The sequence below is a fragment of the Anser anser genome (assembly GCF_964211835.1).
Source record: "Anser anser genome assembly, chromosome: 7".
Taxonomy (NCBI): Eukaryota; Metazoa; Chordata; class Aves; order Anseriformes; family Anatidae; genus Anser; species Anser anser.
The window spans coordinates 20,453,216-20,480,958 of record NC_139727.1 but is presented as its reverse complement, the minus strand read 5'-3'; the positions used below and the strand labels follow the sequence as shown (position 1 = coordinate 20,480,958).

Here is a 27,743-nt window from a genome sequence, read left to right as displayed (position 1 = left end):
GGAGCTCCTTGGGGTTTGCCAACCCACACACTCCTCTCCCACATTCAGGGCGCATTGTACGGAGAAGGAGGTTCCTGCTCCGTTTGGTGTGTCCAAACTCCTGCTGAGTTCGTCACCGATCTGCACAAGGCCCACACACAAGCTGGAACCAGGCCAGAACTGGTAACGCAATCCATGTACCCATGGAGTAAATCTAAATTTTAACTGCTATGTCCCCTCCCTCAGCTATTTTGAGTTTGGGTCAGATGGGAGTTTGGACATGGCTAATACTTTTTCCAGTTGTAGACTACAAGGTGCTACAAAATCCAGGATTCATTTGAGGGCAACTTTCTCTTCCTGGAACCAAAAAGCAGCTAAAGTCACAGCTCGCCAGATCTACAAAATCCTGATCTGAATCTTGCCTAAAGCTTCCACACCTCAAATGCCACCTTCTTGCTCTACCCCCGAGAAAAGAGAGGAAACCAAAGGCATCTAAAACAACAAGAAGCCTTGGCAAACCAGTCCTGTTACTTTATGGAAAGGCCAGGACATAGTTGTGGAGGTTGTGTTTATCCAAAGTGTTGTTTTGTGGTTTTTTTTCATGCCACAAAGTGATCAGAATTTTTGTAAGCTTGCTTTACTTGCATTTAAGAGAAGCTTTTGACATTTCTACTTGACAGAACTATCATGCTTTCGTGTCATATTACTTTTTTTTTTCTTTTTTTTCTTTTCTTTATTACTACTTGATATTCTGCTAAAAGAGAAACATTTATTAAGGGACTTTATTGGGACTGAAGTAAGGGAAGACTGAGGTTCTGTTGAGACCCTGTGTAGTCAGCACTTGTGTGGTAATCAGAACAACCAAAGACTCTTTGGACCTGGGGGAACGTACATTATTTGCTCCCTTCTGTTTCAGTGAGGGGAGATTTTGCAGGTCCTGGGAGCCTGAAAGTCCAAGTCCATCTATTTTCCCTGCCCCCTTTGCTAACTCACATGGTGTTCATGAACTTAAGTAATAACAACCTCAAGAATCCCAAGGGAAAAGCTCTAACAGTGAGTGCTCACTTTTTCCTCCCTGTAGTAGAAACAGCAATATAGTTGCCAAGTAACTGATAGCGTCTTAATTGCTTTTATATAAATGCCATGTTCCATCTGTTTTCTTTCCCCTTTCTTTTTTTTCTGATTTCCTTCTGTCCCAAAAGGTATGTCTGCTTTCCTCCACTGACTGGTTTCCTTATACCAGCTCTTTCACAGAGCTTCTCTCTGTAACAGCACTTCCTTTATTCTGACAGAAACTATTCTGTATCTACCTGCAGACTCTCCTAAAGGAAATACTCTTGCGCTCTGTTCTGTGTGATTGCCATTCCTGTAAAAATGAGATCTGTGCAATCTGGATGCATTCACATTTCTGACAAACATTTTCTACATTCTCTTCCTGTTGCGTCCAGGCATCCATGAAGCACTCGGCACAGAGGGGCTGCTTTTCTCTTTTCCTTTTTTTTTTTTTTTTTTTAACATCATCAGAGAGCTCTTTTTGCTTTAGAAGGAGAGGGTAATAGGTTCCACATGGTGCAGGGTCAAGCACACAAGGTGCGAGTGATCTGTCACACGTAGGCTTCTCTTTGTGTTCTGTTATCAGATCTTTCTCTTTCAGAAGTTGTCAGTGCTGTAGATCCCTGTTATCCAAATACAAACACAGGGGTACTTAGCTCTGCACCTCAAAACTCAAGGTCACTGCAGTGTTCCAAATATCTCCACATAATCATGAAATCCCAGGTAATCTAAGATTCTATTAATTATTCTTGAAGAGACAGATGAAACTTGTCCAAGGACAGTCAGCAAGCAGCAGTGCTACAACAAGTATTTCCTGAACTCTGATCCCAAACCTCAAACTGTGCAGGCTCTGGTGAGCCCGAGCTAGAGCTCAGCAAACACAGGCAAAGCATATACTGTAACCACATGTGCTTATAGTTTTATTTTGCAAAAATCATTGCACATAGCGGGCTCTTTTTCTACGACTGTGTACTGGGATAATTTGATGGCTGTAGTTTCCAAAAATCAGTGTTGGTGAGTGAGTTGTTGTAACACTCACAGCCTTCTCCGAAGTATTAAAATGAGAAATGTTTATTTAAAACTGACACTCTGAATGCACAAATCAAGTATCTTGGTGTCATAACTGTCAAATAAATTAAATGTGGTGAGGTAGAAACATGTCCCGTAGCATTATTCACATGACATTAGGAATGCACTAGCATGGAAATTAAAAACAGAGCTGTGCTGGGGAAGGAGAAGCAATAAAAGAAAAAGAAGAGCAGCAAATGCAAGGAGTAAAGATTAAATGACTGCTGATTGCAGGTGCCCAGTTTGAATTTTCTTGGACTTGTATGCCTTTCCTCACAAATGTTGAGTGTCTGCAGTGTGCAGAATTTTTGAAAATAGTTAAATTATATGTGTTCTAATTTTAAAATATCAGGGATGAGGATTTGTCCAAATGTTAGCTTTCTCCCCCTGCCCCTCTCTTCCACCCCAACATCAGTGAAGTCATCTTCAGCATTTTTTCTCAATTTATTTAGTGTCCCTGACAAAGGGGGATGACTTAGCTGGATCTCAACTACATTTTGGCCTGCCTGGTTTTGTAACTAGAGAGATTTAAAGCAAACCAAGGATGGGTTCAGCACAGGTAACATGGAACAGGGAAATGAAACTGATCTGCCACCGCCTTTTGGGTGACAACAGAAAAGGCCCTTCCCTGACTCAACTTCCCCCTCTGCATCATGCTGGTAAGATTTACCCCTCCTTTGTAATGCTGGGGCAGACACTTCTTTTTTCCTTCCCCTCACCCTTCTGTGAATTGAGGCAGATCTCATGCACTGTTCTGCTCACAGATTCTTCTGTTTCAAGGTAGGTGCTAAAATGTTCTTCAGGAAATAATTTCTGTTCAGTAGCAACTCTGCTGAAGGCAGCAATAAGAGCCCTAGCTGGTGGTGCCAGAGTGCAGGGTCGCACTGTCACAGCCTTCAGGTCACATCACACAAAGCTGCAGCTTAAGGGGAATATTGAAGCTTCCCCAGAAATGCCATTTGATAAGAAAGCAGAGCACATGTCTCATAGTACCATCTCTCAGCCAGTGCTGAGAAGCTAGAAAGCTCCAGCGCTAGCCTATTTTCATCATCTCAGGTTTAAAATTAATTTTGAAGTCAAATATCAAAGGCAAAATCCCCCAGCCTATTGCCACACATGCCTATCTCCTAGATGCACACCTTGTTTTCACTCAGGTAATTCCTATATAAAGACTACAAGTCTTTCAAATAAAATGGGAATGGGAAAGATAAATATCTAAAATAAAATCTTGTTTCAGGGGAAGAGGTTTGTTACACACATGCTTTTGTATTCCAAACACCACCTAAAGACCAGACTTTACAGATTAAAAACTGTGTTAGCTGTCATATCTCAAACATGGCTTCTCATGGCAAGAACAAGCCTCCTAAAATAATTGCCACAAAGAGCAGATCGAGCACAAATCTGTTTGCTTTGTGGTGAGCCATACTTAGTACAGAACCTAGCAAGAAACCTTGCTCTCCAACTGCTGCTTACGGAGAGGAAAAAAAAAAAAAAAAAAAAGCAAGCATTTTGCAAGCTTGCATTTGTTAAAATTTTCCGTGAATTTCACAAGCTGAATGAGAACAGCAGTATTTGAACGAACACTGGCATGATATTTCAGAACTGGCAGAGGAAAGAAACTTGACTCACACGTCAGTGCATCGCTGAAGTGATGCTAGTGCTGCAGCATCAGCTGTGGAGGGAGATGAAGGTTAGAACGCATCGAACTGGTCAGTACTGGTCTATCAAAGCCAGGGTTTACCCCTTGTGAATGTGTCTTGCACCTACGCAAGGGGCTACTAGGTGACTGCTTAGCATGAGTTAGTGCTCCAGCTAACACAGCTGCCACAGGCAGCACATTTCTCTTAGTCAGAAACTTCGTAGCCCAGTCTTCCAGAGAAAAGGAACCAAATCTTCAGAGAGCGTAAGTCAGCTCCAGCCCATGTAAAGCTGTGCTGTTTATAGAGCCTCTGGGTATCTGTCCCCACATAAGCTCTGACTGTCGTTACTGCTGAGTCGCATAGATGGCATGAAGTTTCCCACTACACCTTCTATAATTTTGCCAACGAGCATATCCAGTCTCAGCTTAAAATCATCCGAGGCTTTCAACACAGAAAATCACCACAGGGTGAGATGTCTGACACCTCTTCGTCAATGCTAGCAAAGTTTCTTTTATGGGAGTTCCAGAAACCAAATCTCTTCCTCTTGCAGAATGCCCCAGGAGGCTGCAGAGAATGGCTTTCCCCAACAGAGATGACCCTGGGTCTGCTGAACAGTGATAAGAGTTCAAACCACCGGCAATCTTTCCTGTGTTGCCCTAAGCAACACTGCTATCAAAATAAGGCTAGATATCATGATGATAAGAACACCTGGAGTCCTAGTCAGGCTATTCAAAAAGAGGAACACAGCTTTCTATTTTGCTAGCACAGATACAGCCCAAATAAAATGTTCAACACTAATACCTGCCTTTCTTTCGAGCAGGCTGTGCTGGGAGCTTGGCCATGCTGTTGCTATGCGCTTCTGTGGCTGTATCAGCCAAACATCCCCTCACTGTGTTTAAGCTGACTGGTTTGGGTAATGGGGCAGTCAATGATCTGTAGCAACCCCACCTGCTCCCTCACCCCCCCAGTAATGAAGGATCTCAGAGATAAACTAGGAGGAGAGGTGACTCACTGCGGTCCTCCCACCACCATGTACCTTAGCTTATTGTTGTCACAGACTTGCAGTCTGGCTTTAGGCAAGTCCCTTTACGCCATGCTCATTTCCCTTGCAGTTCATAGGACAAAAGGTGGGATGACACTTACTGTCCTGCAGACCTTCACGCTGGGCCGGGCCTAGCACAGCATCTCTCAGATGAAGCTACCAGGAACACTGTGCAAGGCCAGCACAGATCCAAGTAACTCCTAGCGCAGCCTCCAGGACTCCATCCACCATGGACTTTCCATAGCTACGTGTGCTGTCACAGCGAAAGTCTGTTTGGAAGCCTCTCATCTAGCATGTGTTGATCAGCTTTACAAAGTGCTTCATATCAGAAGCTTACAGGAATTAAATACTAGGAAATGTGTGGGCATCGTATTGCTGTTTACTACCACAGTAATTACGTGGCTTGCACTGTGATTTTACTGCTATTTTCCAGGCAAACTATCAGGGAACATGAAGGAATTTTCTATGCTTAAGTAAATATTCTGTTCATGGAACAAGATGACCTCCAGCAGGGAAGGCAACTACTGCAATTCTGGCTGGGACGGATGCCACAGTGTTTTATTTTATTAAAAGGAACAGAAATTTGTTGATAAAATTCTTATCCACATGACCTGTTATTCAAGGACTCAGTAAAATGTTAGATGTTCAAAACCCACAGTAAAATTACAGCACTTAGAACACACCATTTCGGTTGTTCTGACCAGTCTTCTAGAATCTGTGGATTTGTTCAAAAGTTTTGCACTATGGATAAACCTTCTATTTTCATTATAGTTACACTTATCCTAAAATCAAGCCACTGCTAAGCATTTCTAATCCCAAAGACCCGTACCCAAAGAGCAAGGATGACAGGGTACTGCCGGGGGCTTCTCATATCTAACAAGCCAGCATGGCCTCTCGAAGAAACAGCAACTGCCTCTGCATTTCATTTCTGCCAGTAATCTCTCTAATGCTTTGTGAAACAGACCTAGTCAATACGATTTATTTTTAATAAAGAAGAGATCACCGGGACTGATGGAAGGAGAGACCAAGGTGAAATACCCATGTAGTAGGCATGGTTAGCTACCTACATCACCATTAGGAATAAGATATCCACATAAGATATGAGAAAGCAAAGGCAGTACATTAAGCTATGGAAAGAGACTTTACAGTTAGAAATACAGTTTGAGAAAGAGGATATAATTTCATATAGTGCTCTACCCAGAAAGACGAATCCTTTCTGGGGACAGCAGAGCATTACTGTCAGAGATGGTACTACTTACAAGGCCCTGAAACCTCATGGTTACAGATTAACTGTGCTAATTATAGACAACTGCAAGCCACTTATGTAGTGCCTAATGGGCTGCACAGGACTATACACTGAAATCCGTGAAAGGCAAACATCAAAAAAGGTATTCTGACACCACTTCTCGGAAATCAGCTGTTCTGCACCGAGGGTTATCTTTGAAAGACCCAATTCTGAAACTGTTACAGCTGCCTTATGTCTGACACTAAGCAGGCTTAAATGCTACTGAATCCACTCAGCGGGGGACTTCTCCTGTGGGAGGGAATCCTTCTGCAGCATGGGACAATTGCAGCTGTTCCTTCCTCGGCTCCTCCTGTCAGAAATGCAGCTGGGAAAGTTAGCAAAGCCTGGACAGCAACAATTCCTCTGTTCTCAGCAACAGTCCAGATAACTTTTAGAGCAAGGTACAAAGGGACAAATTTTTGTTGGGACAATTTTAGCACATAGTTTGCCACAAAACAGTGAAACCACTTTTTTCATTGCGACCCTAGCCTTCTCTTCTGCCCTATTCCCATCTGCATTTAGCACTTAATTACATTTGAGAAAACAGCCCTGTAGCATACAGGTCTTTCAGAGAGCTGGTGTCCAATTAATTCAGAACCTCGCTAGATAACATCTGCTCACAGGTTCACAGTGTCTGGCACAGAGCTCAACTACCATTTCAAATGCATACACCAACATCTTCTACAGAAGGGAAGAAGAACTTGATTAGAACTCATATTATTTTTTTTTCTAAAATTGAAAGGTCCATTTCAAACACTGTAGATATGCCTATACAAAGAGGAGCCCTGTTAGCTTACACTGCATAACTCACTCCAAACAAAAAGGGTTACCCTATATCTATTGATTAGTCAAAGTGATAGGCAGGGGATTTTGGTAATGTTTTCAAAGATGCTTTTACAGCACTAGGGAACGCACTGCAGCCTTCTGTACTCCTTATCTTCTGCCCATCACTCTGTAAATATGTAAATATTTAAATATGTAAAATGTAAATATGTAAATAAATATGTAAATATGTAAATATGTATATAATGTAAATATTCATCACACTCCCTCAACTGAGGCAGGTTGTAAAGTTTTGCTCAACTTGAGTTTACTTAGTTCTCTTGACTTGGATCCAATTTCTGGGAAAGTCTTGGAGTAGTCAGACACCAATTCAAGAAGGGCACTTGAGAACATCCTTAAGTCTCATTAAAGTCAATAGACCTAAGCATCTGGGCTGTTACATCCTTGCTTATCAGCATTCATTCGAGGAACTATATAAGCAAGGCATTTAGGGACACCAGACTTTCTGTTATAGCCTAAAGTTGTGCTCCTTAAGCACACAACTAGGAGTCTAGCAAAATTATAGTTCTCAGACAGCTAAATTTGATTATTCTGAACTCCTTTACTTTGCAAATTAGGGTTGCTGGTATCCATCAGTCTAGTTTAGACAGCTCTCAAGTGGTAATTTTCTCTCTACCTTCCTCACACATTTCTGCACTACGGAAATAGCCATGTGTAGGAGATTCTGCCAAGAGTGCAAGCAAAACACTAAACAGGACAAGATACATAAGAACAAGAAAATTCAAGCATTTTATTTAAAAAAAAAAAAAGAAAAAAAGAAGTGTTTTCAGCTAAGGTATCAATCAGCCCTTCTTTGACTTAATCAGCCTTTCCCTGGCCACAGCAGTCACACTCCAACAGATCTAAGGCAACATATGGGGAAAAGAGACCAAATCCACTTGTAAGGGAATTCTAACAGTCTGTGATATCATTCTAGGTGTGAATTAGCCTAAGCAGTTTATCTTCTAGTCATTTTCAAACTCCTGTGCCAACCCATACTTTTCCAAAGGCAAAAAACTGCCTGCCAAATCTTATCTTGTAGTTAAGCACAGTGCTACATCTTGAAAACCCATTTTGGGAGAAGGGCTGGGCTTGGAGATGATAAACAGGATAGGAGAGTTCAATGCTATGTGACCGCTCCTCAGTTCCTTCCAAAAATAAACTACTATAACCCTTAAAACAAACCTTGACCATGCAAGATATTGAAGCCCTTAGCTCAAGCACTCTTTGTACATGACAGGAGGAGATGTTATCAGGAGCAGGCCAGCCAACAGAAACAACTGCTAAAGCAAAATCCTATTGTGACCAGTGCATTGTTTCTGAACACCCAGCAAGAACCAGTGGGTGTCCCTCGCTGGAATGGAACGACCCGGTGTAACAGCAAGAAGCTTTGCAAATATCATTAACTACCATTCAAAACAACAAGACACTGAAAAAACACAATGTGAGGGCTCACATACGCTTTGTCACTTCTCTGCCATTCCCCCTGCCTACGCACAGCCGCCGTCCCAAACAATAAAAGGGAAGGAGGCTGCTGTGCAGTGAGTGGAAGGGGACACAGTACGGCAGGACCTCCTGGAGCCAGGCTCAGAGAGAACTGCAAGCTGCTGCAAAGTGCGCGGCAGGAACCTGCCATCTGACTGAAGTTCTGGCTACGCTACCGTACCAGGCAGCAAGGGCACCCAAGGACATTTACCATGCCTTGCACAGATGATCTGCGGTTGGAATAACACTGCCTCCTTATGCAGCTGAGCACAGACTTTGGCCCATGCAGGTGGGTTAATGCCCTGTGGAAAGCCGTCCAGGCCTTTTGGAGATGAGTAACTGTTTCCTCACCAGAGGAGGAAAGGGTACTGGAGACTCACAAGAGTCAGATTTGGTGAATGGTCTTGGGCACACCATCCACACAAGAGCCTTTATTCAAAGCGTATGAAAAAGTCAGACAGAGGACAAGCAGGAATTATGTTGTTATAGGTCATACAGCCAGAACAAGAAGAGGTATAAAACAAGAAAAGTAGCTAGTAGGAGAATGTAAGAAGATACGAGACAGAGCGGTCCCACCCGATGATGTGCTGCCAGTATTTTAAAATAACAGCTCCCAGCAGCATCTCCCCATCACGTGACGGATCCCACACAGCAGGAGTGGCCGTGTTGCAGGGAGAAGTGCTGGGTGGGTCAAGGAATCTGTTTGCTCTTCTCTTGTTTCTCCCCATTTAAGCAGCGTTTTCATAAACACAACCAAGGAGGGAGGTGGCTCCACTTGGCAGACAGGTTCCTCCTGAGTGAATAGGCTGCAAGTGTTTATTCTCCGTTCTTGAAAGCTGGAGTGAGCACACTCAATAGCTGTGCACAGTGCTCAGCAGGCATAACCGAAAGCAGCGCTGAAGGCTTTGTGAAGGGAATGAGATTGATCTTTCCCTCAATATTCCTCCTTTCCCTTCCCCAAATACCTGCTCTTCAAGTATAAGGGGATGCATTTTAAAAGCAATGTAGTTTTACTCCCCAAAATTGCTTGCATGAACCTCAAAAAGAGATGACTGAGTAATAACCAGAAAACTCAATGTGACCTCTTCCACCAGTGCTGGTTCCTGAAATTTCAGTGACTATCCTCCCGATGCACAGTCATCCCGAACCTCACAGACTGACACATTTACAGCATGGGATAAGAAGGCCTGAGACTGTTTTCCCACAAGCCCCCCTCCTGTTAGGCTCTCATTTGTTTCCTGAGCACTTTTTAGGTCCTCAAAACAGAAGAGATGTAAAAAACACTGCAGTGCAGCACAGCTCACCCCCCTGCTCACTCGGAGATGCAGTGTGGGAGGAACTTGCTCTTAAATCACCCATTTCAGTCCTTTTCCCCCACACACATACAGATGACGCTTAGTTATAAATGACATATTTCTGCTGCAAGGATTGCTTCATGTATTTCAGCCACCAAATGCTAAAAAATCCAAATCTTTAGTCCCAAACCAGGTTCCCAAAAATCTAAGCTTGCCAGCTCATTTTATGCTGGGTAAGAGGGAGACAAATGAATCTACCTTACATACGTCTGTCTTTTCACACTTAATAGGCAGGTGTTGGATCGTCCTCCAGGGAAGGGTCCTATCAAGGCTGAGACACTGAGGTATTGCAAAGCAGCTTACATGGAGGCTGCTTATGATTTATGCACTATATGATTAGCCAGAATCAGTCCCTAGGGTTCAGCTTGCAGATACTAGTTTGCCATAGACAGAAATAGTAAGTGATCTAAGCAAGTATTTTGCTATTTAATATATAGTCTAATTAAGAGATTATTAAATATTCAGGAAGTAACATAAGGTCCATGCCCTGTAAGAGATTTCTCGTAACATGAGAAAATCACTTTTGTATAGGTTTAGAGTGATTAACGAGAGGAAACCAGCATTAGAAAAATAAATAAATAAGCACCAGAAACATGCAGGAATGTTGGCAAAGAAATAAAGAGGCCCACCAGCAAATAAAAGCAGCACTGTGATCTGAGCTGAAAATAGTTCCCCAAGTAAATTTATCATCTTTGGTACATTTAGTAAATCCATGTGCATGGTGTTTGGGAAATGGCACAGAGCACTGAAGATGTTAAAGTACCGGTAAGGGAAGGTCTGTGTCACCACTAGTCATTTAAAAGGGTCAGGTTCTTCACCCCAGGGTGAAACAAAGGTAATCTTGTTTCAGAGAAAGCAAGACAAAAAAGGATTTGTGCTCTCTGCAGGACTGATGTTCAAGGCAAGGAAAACATAGTGACAGCAGGCAAAGTCCTTACTCCCAGTAGCTTAAACATAATCTGCACTAATAGGCTGAACTTGTCCAAAGGGTCTGAGTGAGGATCAGAGCCAGAATCCGCAGCATGAGAGAGCTAAAAGTCAGCTTCAGCATTTTTGCCACAGCATCCAACCTGATCCCACGAGATCTGGGGAAAGGACCCCCCTCCATCATGTGCTGCACCCTCTCCATAATGTGTCCAAGCACAACCACAGAGCAACCTGAGCTGCCTTGCACAGCCAGTTTCCCCAGTGCCCCAGCTCACATCAGTCACGACATTCCTTGTTTGATGGTTCTGAGCCCTCTGCTCTGTGTTTTGGATACAAACCATTATTGGTAGCTGGAGGCCAAGACTCCCAGAGTGCATGTAAGTCGCACAAAAACACAGGCAGGCTCCAAAAGGTGCATTAAGCTCCTACTCTTCAAACTGCAGAACATCTGTCTCTGGAGGCAGCAGGCTAGTAGCTGGGGATAAACCACAAAGCTGAACGAGAATATTAACGTGTGGTTTCCCATGGCTAGCATCAACTTAGGCAAAGAAAAAGTGCCAGAGCCAAGCCATAACCGTGATGATTCGGCCTGTCAGGGACCACCTGCTGGCACTCCCAAACCTGGTAACAGCGATGCTTTCCACAGGGCCCGTGCTCTGCCACTGTGATTCAAGAACAGCACTCACTCCCTGCTCAGGAGGAGGAGGAGGAGGCCACTATTTGAGGACTAGAGGGAAAGCATGATATAAAGATGTCAAGCTACATAAAGCTCACTCCATTCTAGGCACATTTTGCAGCCATTCATTTATTCACAGCATTAAGAGCTTACATACCATTTCTAGTTTAAAATTGCTGACCTCTGCTTACCACCACTATCTGTCTGTGCTTTAGTCTGAGCTATCTAGATTGCATTGCCATGGTGAGATATTTCACTCTGCCAACCTCAGCTAAAAACCATGAACTCCAAGCATATTTTATTTTTTAAATTGCACCAGATTCGTACTAACTGTAGAAATTCTCAGTTTTACTGAGAAAACTATATTCAGTTCATTGAATTTCTGAATGGCAGTTACTAGGATCCTGAACAGATAGCTGAAGAACAACCTTTTTTATTATTATTATTTTTAAAATAAGGAGGTAACTTCAGCTGCATGAGCTAGACAGAAACTAAAATCTGTCTTATTTCAGAGGTTCCACCTTGAGAATTCCCCTGCAGGATATGGCCTGGCTACAAACAGGATCAATTCAGAGCCCGATAACAACAATGGATTAGAAAACATTACTGACTGAAAATCCCATGCACAGGATAGTGTTATAGTTGTGTAGGTTTCTTTGCTTGTTTTAAACCCAGTTACCTCATCTAGTCATCATCTGCCTTTCAAAATGCCTCAAGCTTTTCAATCCTCAATTGTTTCTTCATCACACCAAAAAGAGTTTTTCAATTACTTTGTACTTTTTTTTTTTTAAATAAAATTTAGCTCTGGTCAGCTTAGAAGCTTTTTCTGAAGTGGAGCTTAACACAATTTCACATGAGCTGCCAGATCTTATGAACTCACCAAGGACAAAATGTTTAATATAATTTACTTCTTGAGAGACAATCCTGTGGTACATGGTGATTATCATGGCTTACCAGACAAAAGCAACCTGATAATCTAAGGTGCTTTATATTTAGGATTTTATTCAAGTCGCTTTTTAAACGTTTCAAATGCTCAGAAACACATTTAGCAGGAAAAGGAATTGCCACTTGCAAAATTACAGATGACAAGAAAAAAATTTAATCTACTACATCGTGCAATTACTACAAGACAGCAGTTGAAAATTCATGTCAGTAGCAGTGACTGAACATCTTTTGCAAATAAAAGATAACATCAAAAATGGCCAATATTTTACCCTTTTTACAGATAATGATACAGTGACTGCTACTGCTGAGCCGATCTGAGCAGCATATCGTAGATAATGAGGCCAATCTCCATGTTACCAGAATCTCAGTGTTACCTCACATTAGAAGTAGAGGAATGAGTAAGCATAGTAATGTAGTCATGTATTTTTAAAACACACACTTTAAGTGTTCCCTGAGTCTAGCACTCCTTAAGGCAGTAATCCCTGCAGGGACTACTCTGACAGTTACTCCGTGCATGGATGTTACTAGGCAACATTCACATCATTTTAAGCAATTGGCCATGCTTGTGTAAGGCCAAGAAAGGAAGGGTGATGCTGCACAACTGCGGGCAGAGCTGGATCCGGACACTTTGAATACAATGGAGCAGCCCAGCAATGTAACTGTAAAGAGCTGTGTGGCTGCCAGTTTGTGTATATTAGGTTGTACTACAGGAAGCATACAATTCTTTCAGTCTCTAACACGTTTACTCTGGCAAAATTTAAACTTACTTGCACAAAGAAGGTGACTGAACTTCACTGGCCTTGTATCTTGTGAATTTTTCTTTTCTGCACTGCGTACAACATGTCCCTCTTTTTAGGCTTCTTTTTCATAGCTGCAAAGAAGAGCAAGCAAATGAGGTTCTGGGAAAATCAATGAAGGAGGTAAATATTTTTCCGAGAGCTTTTGCATCACTCTTGGGCACAGATATTTTATGACCAAATAAAGTAAGAGGTCTGTTCTCATTAAGATTCAGTTTTGGAGAATGTAAGAGCAATTTTTACAGTCAGGAAGCAACCTGATGACAAAGTAGCAGTAAGCTTGTAATGCTACTGTTAGAGGCACTTTATGTGAAAAGCATGGACAGCACAAAAAGGTTTTATAGCAAATTGTAAGTGCAGGGGATCCAGTGACCTCAGCAGGCCCATATCCCCTTATATTTGCAACACTTGTCCCAACCAGATGTTCCAGGCCTGTGTCTAGCTATAGCATTTGCAGCGTTTTCTTAATGAAGTCCAGCATTAGACTGTACTTCCATTATTCTATAAAGGAACCTGTTTCATTCAGTGAATCTATTTCTGTAAAGTGATCAAGTGCATTGGGAAGATGTAGAGTATAGATCTATTTGCAAAGTTGTTGTGGTTCAGATTTTTGAGTGTGCTCTGCTGTGAAGTCATGGTTCTAATTAATTTTGCAAAACATGCTTGAAAACTGATGTAAGCAATTGCTTATAACAGAAGTCTCCAAAAAACATTTATGAAACCGTTAAAAAAATAGGAACACTGAGTTTAGAAGTGTGCTCCTTATTCATTATTTGAGCTCCTAGTAGCATGAATAAATTGACGGTTTTAAGGCAGCCAATTCGAGGCTGTTTTACATCAGTCATCCACCATTTTTTTTTTCATTCTGCTAACCTACATGGTACCCATTTGTGGCTCACTACATGACTCAAACCACAGTGAGTACACAAAATCATGCACAAGTGCTCATGCAAGCACATTCTGCAATTATTTCATTCTTCTTTTCCCAGGAAAGTTCTTGTGAGCAAAAGACTGCACGGATAAACACCAATAAACAGTAAGTACAGTAACATTCAAGGCTTTTCAGCTCATTTTTTGTTTGTTTTTTTGGTCTGTTTGTGCCATCCTTTACTCTTGCAGAAAAGTTGTGGCATTTTCCTATTTCTGCCATGCATGTGTTTATATCTTGTGCTAACAGAAGTGGTATCAGTTGCACAAAGTCATGCACTAGTGCAAGCTGGAAGGCAGCTGGGCTGTGTCAGAGCCTAAGCTGGCAATCTTTGCAGCTCTTCTGATCCAGTTTTGGAATGACTAACACCAACCAAGGATCCTGCCCTTTACACGCTGTCAAAAGGGGAGGACTGTGGAAAGTGATTCCCACGGGATCAGGTTTTGTGTACATCTCCTGCCATTTTTTTTTATCTGCAGTTTTCCATTAGTCTAGTTCATAATTTTACGAAATGTCACTCCAATTATCTTTGGTTTTGCAATTATGTAATTCCATTCCCCTTCCCACCCCAACTCTACTACTACTAAGGATTCAAGTATAAAGTCTAGAAACAGTTGTAGGTTTCTGGGCACTACAGAACTGTATTCCCTTCTGTGGCACAGTAACCAGCTGGGCTGTCAATTAAACAGATCGGGGAAAAAAATAAAAAAGAAAAAGAGAGAGAAACCCAACTGCAGACAAATGAAAGGTTCTAAATCTTCTCCTGTTGACACAGCAGAACTACAGCACAACACAAACTTGTCCAGGCTTGCTAGCTCCAGTAGCACTGGATGCTTAATACCCACTATTACTGCTGTGCAGATTATCAGATCCATGAAAATAGTAGGACGCAACGTACTAAAAGAATATCTGTCACAACTCTTCCATACAGTAAAGTCAATGTCCCATTCCTGCAAACTGTAGGTCTTCTGCAGGGCCCTATAAAGAAAAAAAAAAGACTCAATTGCATTGATTGTTTCTATACTGGAGCCTGATTTTTTTTCTGGGCTCATGTCCTAGGTGGAACTATGGCATAACAGACTGATATCTCCTTCTACCGTAACTGTTAACTACAGCTTCAATGATTTTTATCTTTCTTTTTTTTTTTTTACAAAGTCATTATTAAATTATTACTTGCTATAGTTTCATTCACTTAGTTTTCACTTTGTTTCCACAGCTCCCAGATAGGTGAAATGCCAAGCACCTCCAAATCAGAGCCTATTCCTGTGTTGTAAGAGAAGTCTTACTCAGGACACACAGAAGTCTCTTTAGAGCCTAACAGCATGTCAGGTTTATCATAGAGACAGTCCTAAACTTATGGATGTCTGCTCACAGAGTGCCTAAAAGAGGTCATCTTCTTAGGCTGGGACTTCTGAACTACATCAGTGACTATTATTTCTGAGCCAATCTGAGCAGCAAGCACACACACAACCCTAGTGAAGCTACCAAGTACGCTAAAATCTCACCTCCAGAATAGGAGTTTTTAGGATTTCAGCCCCTTTAAGCAAACAAATCATGTTCCAAACCTTCTGACCTAGCCATCCAACGTTTTTAATCCACCATCTTTGAAGAAACAAAGAAGGTAAGACTAACGAAGTCAAGATGAGAGTCCTACATGATATTCACAAGGGCTACAAAACTGAATTCTAGATTGAAAAGAATTGGCAACCACTTCATGCCAAATTAATCACTAGCACAAGCAGATGTAATTTCCAAATTTATGCCAACTTGCAGCCACTTATTCTGAGAACGTGACCTTTCTCGTTCCTGCTTCCCCCTGCCCCCCAGCCCCCTCTTGGTTTTGGCACACAGCCCAAGACTGCATGCACCAGTTATGCAGTTATAATACTCCAGTCTTAGTTTCCTGTAAGTGGTAAGGACAGCCAAAATGCACATCACAGGGCCGTTATAAATAGTTAAAATCTAGACAGCACTCCTAGAAAAAGAACAGATTGAAAATAGCAGCAAAGAGCTAGATCTCACAAGACACAAAAAGCTGAAAATTGAGGAATCAGACTTAGTTTGACGGAGAAATCAGCGCAGAAGGCAGTACAGTTTCAAATATGCTTTTGCATCAGTTAATAGGAGTTCAAAAACATATTACATTTTGGTCAAGTACAAAGCACTGGGCACACATGGATACACGTCAAACAGCAGGCTAAAGGTTAAAGAGGGATTCAGTTAACTATTACTACACAGAGACTTCATTAACCCAAGGATGCCTCATCCAGATGTTTAGGTATCCAAAGGCTTACAGTGTAAGCAAGCCAACAGGTCAGCAACACGGGCTTTTCTTTTAATCTAATAGGGGATTTTAAAAGCTATGTGGATTAGCCAGGCTTGGCTGTCTGGTCACCATTTAAAGATTTTGCTGTCTCTTTTCATGCCAAGTCTCAGATTTCTCCAGGACAAAACTGCTTAAAATAGCAATTTTGAACAAAGATTTGAATAAAACATCCTTATGGATAATTTTTTTTTGTTGCTTGGCTTGGAGGTCCATCTACAGTCTGCATCAAAACTCCTGTCTTATATCCCTTCACTCTCAGTTGAAGAAGGCTTTGACAGTCTCTCTTGCACCAAGTCACTTGTTTTTAGTTTTATACCCTAGCAGTTCAGTAAGATCTCTATGTCAAAGGACATTAGCACAAGACGTATCAGATTAACAGCTCTGAAGACAAAAGACCTGGCTACAGAGAGCACCCACCACAGGGGAGTAGAGGACCAGGCTTTCATCCTCCTCACCAGGATCCAGCTGGCAGATATAAATGTGGGCTTCAGCAACATGTTTCTCTGCGTACTATAATGGTAGCCTCTCTCAAAAGCTGTAGATGTCTAATTTGCACATGCGCAGAGCTGAACAAGCACAGAAGAAACAGCAATGAGAAGACAGCAAGATTTAAAACACCATCCTAGAAACGTAAGGTCTTCTTGCTGTCATCTGCCCTTTGAATCACACACAGAGGGTCACTCTAGATCCAATTTAGGAGCTGAGATGTGGTAGCTGGTGAACTCAGTTATATATATTAGTTTTAAAGAACGAACAGTATATGAATGAGCATAACCTGCTAGGTACATGTGAATTCTTGAAGTTGGCCAGTGGCCACCAAAGCCATTTGGATGCAAAAGCTAAAATACCGAATTGCAGCCTATGGTTCCCTACACCATATCTGCAACACCAGGCCTTCGGTATGGAGGGAGCCTCAGCAGCTTGAACAACTGCAGAATAAGCCATAAACAGCCCATTTGCAGTGTTAATAGAAGTTTGGAGGGCAAAAAGAAACCACATCATGTATTCATTACGAACAGCTACTACACGTACATAAAGGCTTAAGGCTAACAAACTATCCTGCGCTGTGTTCTTCAGCAGGCTTCAGTTCTAAATTCAGCTGAAGTTACTATGGCGACAGGACTGTTAATCACCATGGGTTATATCCTGATTCCTGCTACTGATCACATTTAACAAACCTAATAGGCTATCAATTTATGTGTAGTTGTCTCCTTCTTTGGGATATAAAGTGCCTTTTGCTGGGTTGCAGGGATTACATGGCTTTTTTATTTTCACATGGTGTTTCCTTTAATTACAAAGATTTTAAACAGAGCTTGAGCAAAGCATTAAACTACAATTAAAAAAGTAAATGGGGTCAGTAGCTTGTTGTTACTTTTCCCCGTTTTCTTCTTGAAGAGGCATCAGCAGGCGGGACTTGTTGACAGCTCCCAGGGACCTGCTGGCGCTCCAGGGTCACAGGAGCTCGTGGCAGAGACAAGGATTCACCGTGCTCCCTGAGGCCTGGCTCCAGACCAAGGTCAGTCACCAGCAGTTGCTCTAAAATGAGCGTGTTTCTTCAAAAATAAGAAGGTAGTGCTTGCCTTTTAGGGGATATTTTACAGCAAGAATACTCCCTTTAAGGAATTATGGTTGTTTCTCCCCATTCAAGTGTTTTCACTGATTTCAAACTATGAGTTATTTTAAACTATTAGAGCTTACCAGTTGAATTCCAAAATAATGTAATCAATTTCATAAAGCTGCTTAAATTAAAAGTGAAGTTAATTTGAAGCTTAGTCTTAGGGGAAAAAAAGCAAACCCAACAACAATATTTAGCAGCTTTGAATATTTAGCAGTCTTAAAATTAGAATTTCATATTTTTTCCAATAATTAGTATTTGTAGCATAATTACAGTTTGACTGTCATTTTAGTAATCCTTAAAGAGCTTAGCTGCAAGTAGAGAGCAGTTATCCAATGCACAAGAATATTTCTATCTAGTGGAAAACAAAGTCCCTTCAGCTACAGGGTTTAGAGATCCCCATGGGTGTGGGGGAGAAGAGACAACATAGACATCACACACATAATTTCCAGACATTTAAAGCTTGTGAAGTGAATTATAATTTGAGATCATAGTCAAGTGCCACCAGAGAGACTCCATCATTTGGGTCAGTAAACATTCGGTAATGTCATCATTCCAAAACTTCTGTAAAGTCTGAGTGTCCTCAGAGTCTGACTCTCAGCTCAGCTCAGACTTTGGAGAAAGCAGTTTCATTTTCCAGTTTCACCACTTCACCCCAAATCTTTTCCTCAGATACCATGTTGGCTTGGTACCAGCCATTCCCCAGAGGTAAAGTTTTCCCACTGACAGCCTCTGGACCCAGACAAAAGATTTCAAGACGGTCTCTTGAAACTCTGGCCCAGTCAGAGAAGTTATTGCAAAGCCATGCCTCCAACAAGCCCTGCCCCAGACATAGTATCAGCTGGGAGATTTATGACATATCAGTGTCTACCTGCTGTTTACATATTCATTGAAGAGCCTCTTCAGAAGTTTGTATGTGGTATGCCATTTCCTTATCTGGGTCACAAGTACAAAACATACTACCCTGACCTTTAAATTTGACAGAGAAGCCTCAAAGACATCCATGATTTATGTTAGACAACATAAGAGGAACGCTTTAAATTGGTATGATTAGTTTTAAGATCACACATGAGACTTTTTCAGGCTGAAATCCACACTAAGAGGAGACTGTTTTCAGTAGCTATGCTTCTTAATGTTTTTCTGCACAAGTTCAAGCTACTGAACAACCAAGTCATTCATTTAGCATATGAATAAGAGATATTTCTTAAAATACAGGGCTTTTCATGCAGGCCTGTTTATAGCTGTAGGGACCCATTGTGAAGTCTGTTCAGAACAGTAGTTTCTGGGACAGCTCTATTTTCACAGAGTGGAAACTCCACTAACCAATCCAAGGTTCAGCAGTTTTGTTCTTTCCTTGTCTTCTCTGGCTTTTTTAGTTCAGCGACTCTCCAATTTCAGCTACGATATCCTTCCAAAAGCAACATTTCTGTGCTCAGATTTTTGCATGCAGCATCAGTCATTTAAATACCAAAAATCAAGAACTTAAATCATACTGCAGAACTGGAAAAAATGTTCTCCAGAACTAGGGATGGGTGGGGAGAATGATTCCTCATAGATATGTACAATTTGCAGATCAATTTTGTTGTGCCAAGCACTAATTTGTGCTTTTATACTGCGATATTATTCTGTATTTGCTAGCAAACTTAGGAAGACAATGTTTTAACCACCTGGTCAATTGCTTTGGAAAAATAATGGCATTGATCATTTAAAATGGAGAGCAGATTAAATGGATCACTTAGTCTTGACATAATTTTTGACATTTAAATCACACCAAGTATTTTCATCTGACATTGCCCTTTCTCTCCCTGTCAATCTCCTTCTCCACATACAGCTACAAGCATTTGATCCTTGAATGAAAAAGAAATCTAGGAGTTCAGGGCTCTGCAGAGCATCTCCTCAATCTGCGAAAAATACTTGAGAGCCTGCTAACAGTAGAAACCATTGAACAGAAGGTCATCTCTGTGAAACTGGAACCAGGCAACTTTACCATCACAACAAGCTGGAGTTCATGTTGCATGATGAGTTTGCAAGTATCATTTCTGGGAAAGGGAGATGATTTTGAATAACAGTAACCAGTTAAAGTAAGTGTTCACAGTTCCAGCTACTTCTTCCCTCTGAAAAGGGAAAGGGGGGACCAAAAAATCCACAAGTGGTATGAGGTTTCCTAATAGAATTAAACATGTTTATTGGAAGTGTTAAACAGGAAAAAAAAAAATAAAGCAACTTGTCAGATTCCTGTTGCTCTTAAGTGGAGTCATGATTCTATGGGAGTTTCCTTAAACTGCAGTCTATGAACAATGTTATGCATGTATGTGTTATGTATAATGTTATGCAAGGTGCAACATTAAAAAAAACGGAGCACAAAGAACGCAGAAGCTCCCAGCATTTCAGATTATGTTATGCAAGCATAGAAATCAGCATGGCAATGCTATTCAACCTTCAGTGCTTAGCCTTTGTTTCTGTGTTTTCTTCTCATTCCTTTTCCAGTTTTCACCTTGCAATAACGTGTATAAGGGAAAGCTTAAAGATAAAGGAAATCATAAGAAAGAGCAAGAACAAATTACCACTTAAGCTACTTCTCAAATATGTCTTGCACTCATGCCATGAATTTGGGCAACTAAAGATCGTTTTTAACTCATGCAACTACCAACTACACTAAATAACCTTCTCCTTCACATTGGGCCTGCAGAAGGGCAGGTCAGATGTGTACTGTTGCCAGTCTGGTTTCGAACTCCTCTCAGGCAGTACACACAGACCACTGGAACAGTGAAGGAAGACCTTAAAACGTTTGGTGATGACTTAGTGTCATTACCATGTGGTGTTCTACTCTGAGTTTGCTGTGATGTATCCTGCACTCTTCTGCAAAAGCCTTTCCCTATCCACTTCTGCAAAAATGTAAAAATTCTCCAACACGCATGCGCGACTTCTTCCAAAGCATCTCACAAGAAGCTGCAGTCTCTCATTCTCTGCATTGGCACTACGCATTGCAGAGTATTGTCTCAACTGCCTGGAGGAGTGTATCTTCTGGCAGAATGCAAATGAACAAATGGTTTGGAAGTCTGTGTAGAAAAGAAGGAACCAAACTCTATAGAGTCAGTAGCGCAGGCTATCAGGTTTCCAGGAAGCAGCATAGAACCCTCTGGCTTCGTGCCCCGTAAAGCTGTGCTACTGAACAAACCAGTTACTGACAGAGAAGCAAAGGGCAGAGAAGGGGCCACCTGAGGAACGCACATCTTCACGTCCCACTGAGCCCGGGCAGTTTTCTACTATATCCATTGCATAATGTGAATGACGGAGTGACACTGGCACCACCTTCTGCTGCTAAGAAATATTTGCTGTAAACGGTGAGGTGATCCTGTAACTTCAAACTTGCTCATTTTTATTGGTTTCTTAACTGCCTTTTTGGGCAAAATCTTTGTTGTTTAATTAACAGAGCCTGTTTGAGAGTAATTGCTACACCTACCACTTCCCTAACAATAAGCAGTTTTCAGAGTTTATACAACAAACAGTAATTATATCAACTAAGCCAGACATTCCCCCATTTACATCTGTTAGGAGCCCACAGAGATGATTAATTTTTTTTTACAAGCAGGTGAATATCATTGCCATCATTTAATACTACCTACCAGCCATCAAGGGAAAGGAATTTATTTTGTTTATTATTGGCTGTAATCTACAGTCAATCTGGATCAAAACTCCCATTAGGCAGTGTCTAATGGACACCAGATTTACAAGAACATGGGGCTGGGAACTACGTATTCAGATCAATGCTTAAGTCATGGTGAGTCCTACATGTCCCACAGCTGTGAAACAAGAGAGAATGGGACAAGGACTAACCACATGCAGGGAAAAGCCAGAAACAGACTGAACTTGGCTAAGAGGGGAGAGAGCTGCTAACTGTTGCCTTCTGATTTCTTCTACCAGCAGCAAAGTTTTCCTTGTTTTCTGAAAGCCATCATCCACAACTCCCCTGAGAGGATGCTTTTAAAAGGTGAGTAAAACAAGAAAACCATCTTCTTTCTGCTTGTACGTTATCTCATTGAAGCAGTCTGCATGCAAGTCTTCCATGTGGTAGGAAGCAGCAAACAACAGCCTGTTGGGCCACTTTATTTTGTGGTTTTTTTTTTTTTTTTTCCAAATGTAGCATGCAAAACCTTATGACCTTCATCAGAAACAGACCTCTATCAAGGGGACCTCTGACTCTGCTGGTTGTCAACTATTCCAACCAGGTTAACTCCTGGCCCTGCTGTAAGCCAGCATACCAAAATACCATTCTGTATCTGTCAAGCATGCAAGATGTTCCCCATTGCCACTGCACTGCCTATTTTAATCTTAACTGGGAAGGGAGAAAGAATTATTGCAGAGTTTGGCACTGTAATCAGTTGTACTAACAGTATTTCTAAGGTCATAGCTAGATAGGTTTTAGGTAAATGATGATTAAAATAAAATCTGGACATTTGGGAACTGGGGGGTGGTGGTGGAGAAGGGCAGAAATGCGAAAGTGATTGGGGATGAATGAGACAATTCATCAACTTAGCAATAGACTTCAGAACTCTAGAAAAAAAATATACATATGAATAAGAATTCTCCTCTGCTGTTTAATTCACTACAAGAGAATAACCCCACTCCTTATCTGAAAAGGATAAGAAGTTGCATCTCCAGACAGTGGATGCTTTAAATCTGAACCCTTGCTAGGAATGGACTCAACTCAGAGAGTTCTTGAGTAGGAATTTCCTGGCTTGTGCCTATTTTGGAAAACATTCTCCATTGCCAAAAGAGAAAGGTCAACCCCAAATACCACAAACTCCATTGCAGGGTTAAACAATATGACTTTTCACATGCCTATCACAAACCATCTTCTCCATCTTTCAGGTCACCTATATTTACTGATTGAATATTCTGTTCAAGTACTTTTGACAAATTTAGGGCTCATGACTTAAACTGAACTTTACTGGTACTCACCCTAAGGGGAAATTAAATGAGGAATGAAGAGAAGGACTAGATACTAAGTTTATACCCTCACGTCTTCTATGGTGCACTTTAGTAGTTTTCCATTCTGCAGCAATTGCTTTGATTTTCTGAAGAATTTTGTGCTCAGCAGAACACACCTAACTGCATAGCTCCTGTCAGTATGCCCAACCAGCTCTGCAGCAACAACTGCTATCTATATGGAAGGCGTCCCATATCACCCTATAAGTGACTCGGACCCTTTTCAGACAGGTATCATGACAGAAAACATTTATCCAATTTCCTCTCCGGGCAGTTATTTCAGCACACAGACAATTGCCAAAAAAATTTCTGGGCATGGAGGGGTCAGGTACAGAATCAGCCATGTATAGTTTCATTGTATAATATTCTATTAATATCAGATTATTTTTCCAAAAATGCTACTGAATTGATTCTCAGAAGAACTCCTACCACTAAATTCTGAACCAGCAGACACAGAGAACCTACATGCCAGGTTTGCCCTCTCAGTCATATTTTAAACTTAACAAACAGGATCCAAAATTCCAAACTGGTCTCCAACTTAAAAAAAAAAAAAAAGAAATGTTCCAAAAGACACAAATCCAAACTGCCCGAGCTATACTGTATAAAATTTTTTCTTTTTTTTTTTTTTTTTTACTTTAAGCTGGAGATGGTGTTGAGCTACTTTAATTGTATCAGTTATCTTTTAGATTAACATATAATGCCAGATATACCTAATGTCAAAAAAGAACTGTATATGGAACTGTATATTCCATGTAACCCTCAGTTATTTTTGGAAAAGTTTTAGCTCATACCAGTAGAAATTGCATTTCCAGAACAGTAAACTTGAGCTAGATTTTTTTTTTTTGACTTGCTAATGCAACAGAGTACTCTGTGATGAAACACACAATAGAGGAAACATCCTTCAAAATAATATTGGCTGGAAGAACAAACAAACAAACAACAACAAACAAACCATGCCATAACAGTATTTAGCTGATGTCAAGAATAGCAAGAAATAGTGCTTTGCTTTATACCAAGAGCTCAGTTAGGATATGCTCCCTGCAAGTATCAGCTCTGACTGTGCTCCGTGGCTTGAATAATGAGCCAGTGGCCAATGACTTTGGTGACAGCATTGATACTGTGCTTAAGGGTCATGAGCAGCCCTCAAAGCCTTATGAGCAGAAAAGTCACTATCCTAAAGAGCTTATAATTATGCATGTGATGGGAAGATAGGAAATACAGACCTATGTTTACAAGATGATCAAAAGAAGTTTGTGGTTAGATCCAGGTATTTAAACCAACACAATTGTTTAAGTGATTTTGCCAGACCCTTACCATCTCCAGTCCAACAGTAACTGGGAAAGAGCAGCCCATCTAGAGCTGACAAACTCAGCATTAAGGGTAACATGGGTAACAGGATGGTAGTAATAAGGTAACAGGATGCTAGTAATAAGCATCAGAGACAGCTCCTGCAACCATGCTTTGAAGGAATGGGAAGACAATTCAGCATATCTTCAAGTCTCCAAACCCTTTTTCTTGCAAGCATAAGATTACGACTAAGGGAAATAAATGGCTGGTTTACAAGCCTGCAGGAAACCCATGGTAATTCTTTGCAGAACTGTAAACACAGTGCTTTCCTGAATAAAAATAGAGGCAGAATTTTCCAAGGAGCAGCAAGAATTCAACAGAGGAATTAGCAAGTAGATATGTTAAGACCAACTTCATATTTCTTAGCTGTGGCAAGGATTTTAGCGCACCACCATCTTACAGTTTTACGTGCTTCCTTCTTTACAGATTCTTTTTCTTACAGTTGAAAGATTCCCATCAGCAATGGAAACTGGATCTTGCTGTTCATCGAGAGTCAGAGACATAGACAATATTAGTTACAAATTCTTTCATCTCTTTTCTTACCCTTTTGCTTTGGTCTCCCACTAGAGCTTTTCTCACCTGATATGTTTAGAAATTTTACAGACAATCCCCAGAATGCTTCAGTTTTCATGTTTTAACATTAGTATCACCCCCACTCCATCAGTTATCCATTAGACTGGACACATTTCATCCAATTCCTGACTTGTTCCTAGCCCCCAGATCTCCAGGAAACACTTGGGTCCTTCTCCATCTCAAGAGGGCAGACGGCCTGCTAGAAAGCAGAACTATGGTACACATCTTCAAATCAGAACTATGGTACACATCTTCAAATCAATGGTATTGGATATACTGAGTTGACACAAAACCCTACCTTTCTACTATCACTTGTATGTTCTTCACTGTAAATGCCCTCCCGTATTGATCTTTGTTTGTATCAAATGCCCTCTCAACAAAACTGAGGACCACTGGGCTGACTGGTGGTCTCAAACATCTGATGATACTTCCAAGATCTGTCCTAAAAATCAAACCTATACGTGTCAATAAACAGCATAGTCTTGCACACAGAAAGCATGGCTTATAAGGTTCTCTGTATGCTGCAGATCAAAACTCCCAGCTCCTCTGGCTCACTATTGTTTGCCAGCTCTGCCTTACTGCTATCTGGTGCAAGTATCCCTTCTTGTGAGATCTCGACAGTGCCACACACCATGATGTTAAACAGGGTTTTGCAGAAGTGATTAGATGCCACTCCCTTGACCTCCCAAAACAGCAGGAAGGCAGCCAAAGTTCATCAAAGTGAAGGCTAAGGCTGGTCTCTTTAGGGAGCTGAAAACATCATGATCACCTATGGGAAATGCTTCGAATGCCTGCATGCTCAGGTTGCATAACACGCTGGGGAGTGTTCTAGTGGAATCGGTTCCCTCCCTCCGAGCGCAGGAGAACCACCCAGAGATGTTTGGGTTGAGGGTGGATCTGTCAATTCTTCAGATGCTCATGGAGTCAGTCCTTAGGCTACATCCCTTTATTTGAAAAGGGAACAGATGGTATACTCAGGGACTTGTTTCATATTAGTTTTGGTACTTCATCTAACATTTTTTTATTCCTTCAGGAAGACACCTTCATGGTACAGAGTATCTTCCCAACCCTTGCAATGGCCTAGAAGGAATTGCAAGTATGTATTAATGGAGAGAAAGATACCGGCCTAGAAACACAAACTGACTAAATGTGGCAGTTCCTATTTACTTGCTATTTGTTTACAGCTGTCAGAGGCAAGGAATCCCAACAAAGAAGGTCACTTTCCCACATGAAGTCCTGAGAACAACTGCAAAACAAAGCCATCAACTTTCATCTAGTCAGACTCAGTCATATGGACAGGCACTTGGAGAGCTGATACACAACCTTCTTTTTCTCCCAATACAACTTAACATTGACCTGAAGTCCCACTACATGAGGCCACTTACACCATAAAGGGAGGTAAACTTTAATTTATTACTGTAGGACAGAAATACCACTAAATCCATCAGCAAAACCAAGCATAGGAAACTTAAGCTAAAACAGAGGATGCAACACAAACAATGCCGTTTAAAACAAACAAACAAAAAAACCGCCTCCAATTCATCCTAAGTAAGAAAGAGTTTTTTTATTCAATGCTATGCCATCAGCTGACTTACCCAGATGTCATATTCAGGCAGGTGGAGGTATGACAGCTTTTAATAGAAACAATTTCGTAATTTTCTATAGAAAACACTTCTACCTTTCTCACTAATATAGTGCTCAATTAACATGTTCAGAAGCCTGAACAATGCTTTAGAAGACTCAGAAGAGTAAGTCCAGCTTTAAAAAAAAAAAAAAAAAAGGTTTATCTAGAAACAGAATACTTCAGAAGTAATGTTTTGAGGACTTTCAAGTGCAGCTCATTTTCATACATGGGAAAAGTCTTGGATCAGTCAAGAGCAGTTGAAATTCTGTTATTAGCTGGATCAAAATCAGCTGCCAGAGCACTAAGGTCTTCACTACCCTAAAACATGTTGTCCTCCACTTACAGGAGGATTGTAAATCACATAGATTTGATAAATTGCATAAACATGATCAGAAAAAATGCTTATAGGTACATTTGTTATTTATCTTCTTTAACTGAGGAACAAATTGGTCTCATCTGTGTCATACTAGACTTTCAGAAGCACTCCCTAATTTGCTAGGAGCTGCAAGAGGAAAGCAGACATTATGTTTCTTAATTCATCTGTGTCCTCACCCTTCTCACTTCCAACCCATGCAACAACAACAAAAGGGAGTAGAAGAGGAACACAGATCCCTGGTATAAGGTCCCAAGTAAGAGGTATTGTTGTATCTGTTTCCTTTCTAGTTGCCAGTGCACTTATCTGTGCTAAATTGTGAGCCAATCTCAAATCCAAAAAAACTGAGAAACCCAAGCACATCTTCAATAAAGATCACATTAATGACATAGAAGACACTGGTAGAGCTGGAGTCATCGCTATTCTGTTCAGCTGTTCTGTGCTGCTCAGCAACTCATTGTGTAAGAAGCAAACAGGTGACTTCAATCAGCAGCTGCCATTTCCAAGGAGGCATACAAAATTTTCTGATTTTCACATTGCTGCAAGCAGTGGTTCTATTCTGAACTTGTATACATGTGAGCTAAGATTTCCTATGTGCCAGAAACACTGCAAGTTAACAATGCTCAAGAATAAATACTGCCTGCACTCTGGTTTTATACAGCAGCAGTAAGTGCTTGCAGTATTGTGAATGTCTTTTTAATGGTAGCACTCAAAACCCCCCGAAACACACCAAAGAAGTTAATCGCAGTAATTTAGGTTTTTTTGAATTGAAATATTGCACAAGGTCAGAGAGAAACTAGAGGAAAAACATGTGCATCCCATTACAGAGAATAACATGCCTGCTCCTTGAGCCATCTTTTTTTTTTTTTTTTTTCCCCAAGGCATTTTCTATGC

At 41.1% G+C, this 27,743-nt stretch overlaps 1 protein-coding gene and 1 long non-coding RNA gene across 3 annotated transcripts in view; one reads left to right on the top strand and one right to left on the bottom strand.

Annotated features, from left to right (window-relative positions):
* Positions 1-27,743, bottom strand: part of LOC310902832 (uncharacterized protein) — a 109,598-nt gene that overhangs the window by 62,662 nt on the left and 19,193 nt on the right. Inside the window, exons 10-11 of one of the 2 annotated variants that reach the window (XR_014587029.1) lie at positions 14,901-14,980; positions 13,045-13,148 (exon numbers count right to left, since the gene is read on the bottom strand). The exons of the other annotated variant lie outside the window; for it this stretch is intronic. The gene's annotated coding sequence lies outside the window, so the exon portion shown is untranslated. The remainder of the gene's footprint in view (positions 1-13,044; positions 13,149-14,900; positions 14,981-27,743) is intronic. 2 annotated transcript variants of the gene reach the window in all.
* LOC310902834 lies at positions 17,127-26,432 on the top strand. The gene is made up of 3 exons (XR_014587032.1): positions 17,127-21,934; positions 22,088-25,948; positions 26,037-26,432. It is a non-coding gene; the product is annotated as an uncharacterized lncRNA (long non-coding RNA).